Source organism: Cotesia glomerata, linkage group LG8 (assembly GCF_020080835.1).
Source record: "Cotesia glomerata isolate CgM1 linkage group LG8, MPM_Cglom_v2.3, whole genome shotgun sequence".
In the NCBI taxonomy this organism is placed as follows: Eukaryota; Metazoa; Arthropoda; class Insecta; order Hymenoptera; family Braconidae; genus Cotesia; species Cotesia glomerata.
Genome location: NC_058165.1, coordinates 2,821,879 through 2,832,491, shown reverse-complemented (window position 1 = coordinate 2,832,491; position 10,613 = coordinate 2,821,879). Strand labels below are relative to the sequence as shown.

The window sequence follows — 10,613 nt, the reverse complement described above, 5'->3', positions numbered from 1 at the left end:
TTTTCTCCGTAAAATCAATAATAAAATATTAAAATAAATATTTTCACGACTTGCGAATAGAACCAGCATTTATTAATTATCTCTTTAAGACTTGATACTAATTTCGGGGATAAAGAAGACAAATCTAAACCCATTAGCATCTGGCATTGCCAAAAAACAAATTACAGTAAAGAAAAAAAAATTAGCAAATAAGGCGACGTCCTTGCCGTTAGATTTTTTTAACATTCGGACGAAAGGAAGAGGAATTTTAAAAATTTTAATGGCGTTAACACGTCACCAGTCACATTTATTTAATTTGAATTATTTTCTCTTCCTTTCGCAAATTAAAACTAAAATTAAAATCACTAGCCGACAAAACATTAATTTTTAAAATAATTTAAAAACTCTTGGAATTTTTTAACGGTAAAACGTACTTTTCTTCTTTTCTATAATTTTTTTTCTATTTGTAAATTGTATAAGTTAATATTACTTATTGTAAGTCCAAATATTACTTTAGAAGAAATGTTACTGAGTTTTTAAAACTAGATAACTTTTTAAGGATCACCTTCTTCACAAAACGCCGGTGACGAACTGGCCGAAAGTCTGTTGCTCGAGATTGCCAGGACTGACTACCATTGCGGTAGACTTCGGCTACCCGAGTGATCCCGAGGTCTTCCGAAGGGAGACGAGGAACTACGGAGACAAGCGAACTAATAAGAATCATTCTCGGCCGGAAATTCCGTCAACTACAGTTGAGTATTTTCAAGTAAATATTTTCTAGACATGTTAACCTTATTTTTCTTGGAAATTTAGAGGCTCTTATCGATGTGGTCAACTAATCGCTTCTTTTAAGGAATTTTAATCTTCTAGATCTTAAATAGAAGATTTTTTTTTAGTTTTGTTTACTCAAAGGATCAAAAATGGCGATTTTTATGATTTGAGGTTAGGAAATTTTTGCTTTGATTAATTTACAATTTTTTTAGTTAATATTTTAAGTATTATTATTTTTTTTAATATATATTAGAAATAAATGTTTCTATGACATTAAAGTTAGCAGTTATTTGATTATTTTTTAGTTTTTTTAAAAATTGCATTTTTAATTGTTTAAAATTTTTTTTTTTTTTTTTTTATTAATTATTATTTAGAGTCGGTTTTAACTGCTGAGGTCATATCGCCGACTTTAACTGTTGGGAGTGGTACGTTGGGGTCTTTTTGGATTGTGTAAATCTTAACCTACGCGGCAAGGGCCGAATATCAACCAAGTTGGTTTCTAAGACCAGCTTGGGATTCGAACCCACGCCTGGCCGGTAAGTTAGTCCGAGTTCTCTATAGGCCATGCGCCTTAGACGACTCGGCTAACGTCACCGGTTTGTTTAAAATTTCTACATGTCAATTTTTATTTTTTTGCCATAATTTATTTATTACAAAAATTCTTAAAATTATCAAATATCTGCTAAATTAATTTTCATAATGTTTCTTTAATTTTTAACTTCCCGCTAAGAAAATTGAAGATTTTCAAAAATCGGGAAGTTATTGTTTTCACCCCGTTTTGCAAAAATCGAGTTTTCATCAGATCTCGACGTTTGAAGATCACAGGAAGCTTCCCTGACTATCCCCGCGAGGTTGTCACGGTGTCTGTATGTGTGTGTGTGTGTGTGTGTGTGTGTGTGTGTGTGTGTGTGTGTGTGTGTGTGTGTGTGTGTGTGTGTGTGTGAAAGTATGTGAACCGCTTATAACTTTTGAACGGCTTGACCGATTTCATCGCGGTTGGTGCCATTCGAAAAGGCTTGACCAAACTTAGATTTTGAAAACTATTTGGACCGATTCAGATCAATAGATTTTGAGAAATTTTCAAAAAACTGAAAAAAAAATTTTTTTCAAATGTGGTTTTTTTTTTGAATAACTTTTAAACAGCTTAAAGGTTCAATTCCAAAAACTAATCAGCTCTTAACCTCAAAAAACCACGTCGATCGCCACCAGTCCGGTCAAAATCGGTTGATTCGTTCGAGAGATATCGTGAACTAAAGAAAACCGAAAAAAGTGTTTTTTCGGAATAACTTCAAAATTCCTAGCGCGATTAATTCAAAATTTAAGATTCTTTGTGAGGCTTGAAAAACTGCCTCGAATGCTTCTAACCGCGTAAAAATCGGTTTATTCATTCAAAAGTTATTGCGGTTTAAAAATTCAAAAAATAGTTTCTTATCAAATCTCTATCAGACTTTTGAGCTCGAAGAGCTTTAAAGCATAGGAAAGCAATCTCTTTGAGCTCGGAGAGCTCAAAATAACCCATAAATTGTATTTTTGAGCTCGAAGAGCTCAAAAACGTCATTGGTGCAATTTTAAGCGCCTAAGTATGGAATTAGCGGGAAGTTGCAGGGATGGCCTTCAGGGTCAACCGTTTTCCTAATTTTTTTTAATATATATTAGAAATCAATGTTTCTATGACATTAAAGTTAGCAGTTATTTGATTATTTTTTAGTTTTTTTAAACAAATTTTTAAAAAATTGCATTTTTAATTGTTTAAAATTTCTACATGTCAATTTTTATTTTTTTTGCCATAATTTATTTATTACAAAAATTCTTAAAATTATCAAATATCTGCTAAATTAATTTTCATAATGTTTCTTTAATTTTTTTTAAGTATTTCTGATAAATTAAAGTTAATTTTTTATTTTTATCAGATTTCTTCTTTGCAACAATGATTGATAAATAGCGACATTAAAGTTAGCAGTTATTTCACAATTTTTTAATTTTATTTAACAAAAAAATTTCTTTCAAAAACTTATTTTTAAAAAATTGCATTTTTTATTTTTTACATTTTTTTTTTTGCACTAATTTATTTCTTAGAAAAATTATTAAATATCTGCTACTTTAATTTTCATTGATAAAAATCAAAATTATGTTTTCTTCTTAAAGAATTATTTTTTTTTTTAATTTTATGACTTGTATGATTTCTTCTGAAGAAATTACAAAGGTAATTGAAGAAAAATATTCTTCTCATTCAAATTGTTGTGATTTTGGTTTTTTTATTTAAAATAATGGAAAGAAGAAATAAAATTAACTAGAAAGTTTTCTTATTTGAAGTTTGATAAAAAATTCTTATTAATTTTTAATAGCAACGAATTTTGTTTTTTTTTATACAAATTCATTATTATTATTTTAATGTACTTGGAAAAATTAAGAAGAAATCTTGAACCAAAAAAATAACATTAATTCTCTTAAATTAAACAGAAAAATTTTTAACCAAGAAATTTTTTTTTACTTAACTAAATCATAGTTAAAAAATTTTTGATTTATTTTTTTATCAATTATTAATTACCCCGAGAATTCTTTACTTCAGAAATTAAATTATAATTGAATTTCTATATTAATAAAAAAATTAACTTAGTTTTTTAGTTTTGAAAAAAGCAAAAAAATGTCATATTAAGTAAAATTTACTTAAATTAAGAATAATTTATGATTAATTACCCTGGTTAAGAATACTGATTGAAAAGAAAAAAAATTGAGAAATAGTCACTCCCTGCAAACTGTATATCTATATGTACAAACAAAACAATTGAAATTATCTAAAAAAATTCAAATTTCAAATTTTTTAATTATTTTTAAACAAGGATAACTATAGCTTCTAAACTTTCCACAAGATGGCGCTTAATCATCTTCCTATATCTGAAACAGGCCAAACATAGAAAAATATCATTAAAATTTAATTTTTAAATTCTTCTCAAATTTAAATTATCACTTAAACTCTTCTTCTAAATCCAAAACATATTTTTGGATTTAAAGAACAATTGTTTTCATATATTTTAATTATTTTCAATCATTATTTTTAAACAAGATAACTACAGCTTCTACAACTTTCCACAAAATGGCGCTAATACTCATCCTATACCTGAAAATGGCGTTTGTTATGTCAAAAGGCCAAAATTATCAAAAAAATGTCATTCTAGTTCTAATTTTTCAAATTTACTCAAAAATTAAATTATCAACTCTTCTTTTAAATCCAAAACATGTTTTTGGATTTAAAAAAATAATGTTTTTCATATTTTTTAATTATTTTCAATCAATATTTTTAAACAAGGTAACTAAAACTTCTAAACTTTCCACAAAAAGGCGCTAATACTCATCCTATACCTAAAAAAGGTGTTTTTTCTGTCAAAAGGCCCAAATTATCAAAAAAATGTCATTCTAATTAAAATATTCCAATTCATTTACTCAAAAATTAAACCATCAACTCCTCTTTTAAATCCAAAACATGTTCCTATACCTGAAAAAGGCGTTTTTTCTGTCAAAAGGCCCAAATTATCCAAAAAAAAAAACGTCATTTTAATTCTAATTTTTCAATTCTTCTTTTCAAATTTCCTCAAAAACAAAATTACCCTCGTAAATTCTCATTCATAACGAGTAACAATTAATCCATCCGAACAAACTCTGATGGTAAAATTATCCATATGTGCTCCAGCAAACTAGTAATTCTCCAAACTATTGAATCCATTTCCTTTTAGCCTCTCCCAGCAGAGTTCCATTATTATTACCATAGAAATTAGTCTTTATCTTAGTTCATATACCCGTGATGAGCATTAAGCCATATCAATTATCAATTAGGTATTAGCTAATTACCCACAAGGGCGTACATATCCTACCCCGAAAATGAGGGCAATTTATACGGTTTATAATCCTTAAACTCAAACACTTTTGATTCAATGACGATGCTGATGATAAGTGGGGATTCCGAGACTGTGGGCTACCGACAGTCCTTCGGACTATCGACTGTTCATATATATATATATATTTCAGGATCGAAAATTCTGTCCCGCCCTTGTACACATTTGTCTGGGTGAAGGACCGTCTCTTTAGCTTTAGCCGTCTTCCTCCTACTCTCAACTACTGTGCGATAGTATAGTCTTCTCTGTAGCATAGTCTTCAGCCATACCCACACTACACCTTGAATCCCCCATAGAGCCATGTCTCAGACTGCCTCAGCCTCTGTAAGTCTGTAGTCTGTAGTCTGAAGTCTCTGTATACTAGCACAGTACTCAGACCTCAACTCTCACTCTCTCTCTCTGGTGGTGTCTCAGTCTGAGACTGAAACTCAGACGACCCTCTTCGCCCCACAATGTCTGGCTACCTCTTCGCCTATGTAGTACATTTTACCCCGGGTTAAGGCCTCACCAACACCCCACTACTTTTTAACGTGTGTGTGCGACTCTTTGATGGTCGTAGAGCCCAACATTAGTTGTCTTGATGATCTTGGTTGCCTTATTCTTATTCTTCTTCTTTTGGTCTGCCATTTTTTCCTCAACTTCTCATTCTATACTTTAATACTTTACTGGTCGCGCCCCACATCGACTATCCCTTAACTTTAGATATCCCTCCACGACCTTAGCTATTTTTTTTACCCGACACCTGGCTCTCTCAAGTTCAACGGCAAAAATTTATCCATTTTATCTAATTGAATTTTGTATACTGATAGAAGGATTTGTTTATATTTAATAAGGTTTATTAATTGTTAATAAATGATATTTTAACATATTTATTAACAGTTAATAAATTATTTATTAAATACGATTTATTAAATTTTAATAAATATTTGTTAAGGTAACAAATATTTATTAACAGTTAATAAGTAATTTATTAAGTACAATTTATTAACTGTTAATAAATATTTATTCATGGTTAATGAATATTTGTTAACTGTTAACAAATATTTATTTAAATGAAAAGCAAAAATAGCAATTTTCTTTTGACACTTTTTATAACTCTATAGCTGGAATACATGATAATAATTAAATCCACTCAATAAATTAACGTTTTTAATATTTAAAAATATAAAAGATAATTATGAGCTGTGATAGAATTTGCTATTTTACAATAAACGTTATTATAATGTAATATAATTAATGCAAATAATTTATAAAGATGATTTTTGTTTATAAGCAATCTTTATATCATATGACATTGCAAGCCAAACAAATTCACTCAACAAAATATTTATTAACTGTTAATAAATATTTGTTAACTATTAATAAATACTTATTAACTATTAATAAATATACTTTCCTCCCAAATAAATATTTATTGAATGTTAAAAAATATTTATTAAAATTTAATAAATTAAATAATTGTCTTCAAATAAATTAAATTAATAATAGTTAATAAATCCTTCTATCAGTGTAAATTTATTAATTTTTGGGGGAAGAAATTGTAATTCTGATTCTTTATTTTACATTGTATGGTTTTGGGTGTATTTAATATATAGAGGTTTTTATTTAATTGTCGGGTAATAAAGATTCCGGTTACCATATGTGTAAAGTCAATAGACGTCAGAAACATACTGGATTGTAATATGACTCATAAAGTTTCATTCCACTTAATATTATGTGAGTCATTAATATACACTATTCAGAGTTCTCTGATATTGACAGAATAGATTTTTGTTTATCTCTAAACAGTAAGTGCTTGAATATATTTATCAAAATTATTTCAATAATAATAATAATTATTAAATTTACATTGAGTTAAACTATTTTTAGTATTGAAAATATTTTTTTACAAAATATAATAATAATAATAATCTATATTATTAAGAGAGTAAGAAAAATTTTGTCTCAAGGATAGTCATATAAAATCGGTTTTTTTAGTGAAATTTAGTGTCGTTGTAAAGATCTTGACTTGAATTTGTGCCTTTTCAAGGTTTCATATAATTCTCACCAACAGTCAATTAATTATAATAAGTATTTAGGATGCATTCGAAATCTCAATTTCGAAAGAAATTTATTTTTTTAAATTGCACTGTACTTTCTTAAGTATTGACATTTTTAAAGATATAAGCTCATCTCGATGTTACACTCATCGAGACCTTTCATTTGAGTACCCACATCAATTTTTCGAATATTTATATACATTATATATATATATATATATATATATATATATATATATGTGTATATATATTTATATATTTATATATATATATATATATATATATATATATATATATATATATTTATTTATATATATATTTATATATATATATATATATATATATATATATATATATATATATATATATATATAAAAATGCATGTGGGTACTCAAATGAAAGCTCTTGATGAGTGTAACATCAGGATGAGCTTATATCTTTAAAAATGTCGATACTTAAGAAAGTACAGTGCAATTTAACAAAATAAATTTCTTTCAAAAAATTGAGAAAATATTTCATGAAATTTCTTAAAGTAAGTTAAAATCAATAATATGCAATTCGTTTTTTTATTGGTTAACAGTAAAATCAGAACTTCTTATTGGTAATTCACCAACCCGAAGTTAGTCATCGATTAAGAACCACTGAAGCGCATGCGCAATCAAAAGTTCTAAAAATTTTTATTAAAAATTTTCTTTTTATTAAATCTTCGTAATATCAAGAAAAACATTTTTTATTAAAGTTTTACTTTCTGAAATTGAAGATTTTTAAATTACCGTCACTTAAAGAGATAAATTATTTGAAGAACTTTAAATTTTTAACTAACTTCTTTGAAGAATTTTTCAAGGCAACCTTTATTATTCTCTTACGAAGAAATACTTGTAGATAAAGAATAATTACTAAAATAACTTCATTGCTAATTTACAGAAATATAAACTTCAAAGTTAATTTTTTTTGAATATACGGCTGAGCAAACTTAGATGTAGATTAAAAAATTCAGACACTTTTTTCTTTTCACACAAAATTTTTATTTCAAGTGTAAAAAATGAGTTCCGTAGAAATGCTAAATTTAATTCATAATTTTATTAAAAAATTAAACTTTTAATTAATGAAATAAAAATATATTAAAAAGTGACTAACATAAATTAAAAAATAAAAAAGTTTGGTCATCAGAAACTTTTTAACCCGATTTAAATCCGAGGACACAGGAGGACATAGGACAAGTATGTAATTGAAAACTAAAAAAGCAAGACAATAGATATTATATACACAAGGAATGAAATACAAAAGCGTATCGGGTGCCAAGGGTGAATAGCCTCGTTCCTGCAAACAGTCCTTGCGTTCTTACTCGTTTTCTCGGGTTTGCCCTATCTTGTATGTTATTGGCACCGGTTGATAGTCGATGCGGAATTTGCAATGTATAGACAGACGTTCATACATAAATACACACACTTATATATTATGTATACACATACACATACACACACTGTTACGTGCAATCTGCTATGCCGTATAATACCGTTTGTTTGTACCTCCCGTAGGATTAAAGACCAAGGGTTGAGCCACCCAAAGTGAAACGTTTTGCCATGTACCGGATAAACCCTTCACCACTTTTTACAAGTACCTACCCATTATTTCAGCTTTAAATAAAACTCTCCCACATTTTTATTTTTTATTAACTGAAATTCTTCTATTACTAGTTTTTTTTTTATTTTTAATTTACTGTAAAAATAAAAAAAAAATTATTATTATTATCATCATCATCATTATGATAATAGTAATAGTAATAATGGGAGCTGGTAGCTTAAGTGATGCAGCTCTAGACTTATAAACAAAGTGAACCGGGTTCGATTCCTGGCTTGGGCCAATCCCAATATTAATTAATTTATTTATTTATTTATTCAAACGTTAATCGGCTTTATACATTACACGGAAAAAAGTAAACTGTAATATTCACTCGGACTTCGGTTAATTTTTATAGTTTCAAACAGTAAAGCGGACATCGGGGTGGCAAAAATATAAATATTACAGAACTTAATGTAGAAAGTATAAAAGCCACAATTTATAATTTAATATCCAAAATAAGTGATTAGAAGCTGTCAATGTAGTAAATAACGACTCTTTCATCTTAAAAAATTACAGTTTCAAACAGTAAAACTTGCCATTTTAATACATAGTCCATATTATGAGGAGAAGGGGAACTCAGATGAAAGAGAAGGGGGTCTCACTCTGGGAGAATTTAACATTTGAAACAGTAAAAATTATACTTTTAAAATATACATATTACCAGTCCAAGCAAGTCAATAATTACAGTTTAATTTTTAGCGTTGCGTTTAAAATTTACCATTTTACTTTGTAAATATTGACGTTGCTTGTATTAGAAATTTACTAACGTTATTTTATACTTTTTACATATCATTGCGATCATTTTTTAGGTACGAAATGATAAATATCAAAGTCTGAATTGTTAATTATTATACTTTCACATTTTAGACATTTACATAGCGAATATTACTGTTTGAAATAGTATTTTCTTCCATGTAAAGAGTAAATTGTAACGTTTAAATGGTAAATATTATAAAGTGAATAGTAAAATCACGATTTTACCGTTTGAAATGGTAATTTTTAGCAGTTGATCATTACTTATTATAAATCGACTGTTATTTATTACAGTTTACTTTTTTCTGTGTAGGTTTACATGAAGTAAATTTTAGTTTCAGGCGAAAAAAGGAAAAAAACCATTAATTTTTTTAGTTTATTAATAAGATCAGCAAAATAACAAAAATTATTGCCAGAAAATGTGATTAATGTGATAAATAAATAAAAAAGGCCATTTTTCATCCGACATGGAAGTAAATTTCATTCTATTTCATTTCTGTGCACAAAACAACTGTAAAAGTAAAAATTTCTTTAAAATGATCCTTATAGATGCACGGAAAAAAGAAAAATCGATAAATTACATTATAAATAGTTATAAGGGTCGCTTTGTATAAAAACTATTAAAACTAGAAAAATTGCAGTTCGAAATAATAGTTTTCTAAATTCAAATTTTGAATATTAATTTTCAGGGCTTTCAATGTAATTTTTACATTTTACAATGTAATTTTTACATTTTACAATATAATTTTTACAATCAGAAACTGTAATTTTTTCCGAAGTTTATACGGAGCGCCGCGATACATTATACAGTGTAATTTTTCTATTTTTATTTTTTCCGTGTATTTTTTGATTTCAAAAAACATATAAGCATGTATATTGAAGCTTAATTTCTCAGCTTTCAGATGCATTTTACAGAAATTTAATATTTTGATTCATTTAAAAGTTATTTGAAGGAAAAGTAGTGAGAGTATGAAATTTCCAAAATTTTAAAATGCTCTAATTTCTAAACTAATTAATCGATTCAGCTCATATTTGAACTTGACTTTTGTATAATCGTTTATAAAATAAGTATGTTGAGTTTCATTAGGATCCTTCAAGAATTGTTGACACTATCGTCGTGACAAGCCGCGTTATTTCTTATGTATAAATATGTTCATACATATATAAACTTTTGAACCATACACTGAAAAAAAAATTAACTTGAATCAACAGAAAAATTCTTGAACCAAGAAAATAATTTTGAAGAGTTTCATTGTTGTGAATCAAAATGAAAAATTCTTGAATTAAGGAAAATTTACTTAATTTAAGAATTTTTCTACTCAAATCAAGAGGATGAAATTCTTCAAAATTATTTACTTGATTCAAGAAATTTTTTTTTCTGTGCATGTATTTTCTGACTTAACTCGTCGAGTTAAGTCGAAGTACAGCAAAATTTTTGAAGAGTCAAAAGGAAAAATACAATAGTTGGATTTTTATGAAATCTACTAAAAATAACATTAAATCAAAGAATTAAAACTGCTTTATTAAAAAATTGCTATAAAAAATTTTTTTTAATAAT

General features: G+C 27.1%; 1 protein-coding gene across 1 annotated transcript in view; it reads left to right on the top strand.

The window, feature by feature from the left end:
- The first annotated feature begins 743 nt into the window (after positions 1 to 743).
- LOC123271065 (coiled-coil domain-containing protein 130 homolog) overlaps positions 744 to 10,613 on the top strand; it is a 37,305-nt gene continuing 27,435 nt past the window's right edge. The window contains exon 1 of the mRNA XM_044737296.1: positions 744 to 921. The gene's annotated coding sequence lies outside the window, so the exon portion shown is untranslated. The remainder of the gene's footprint in view (positions 922 to 10,613) is intronic.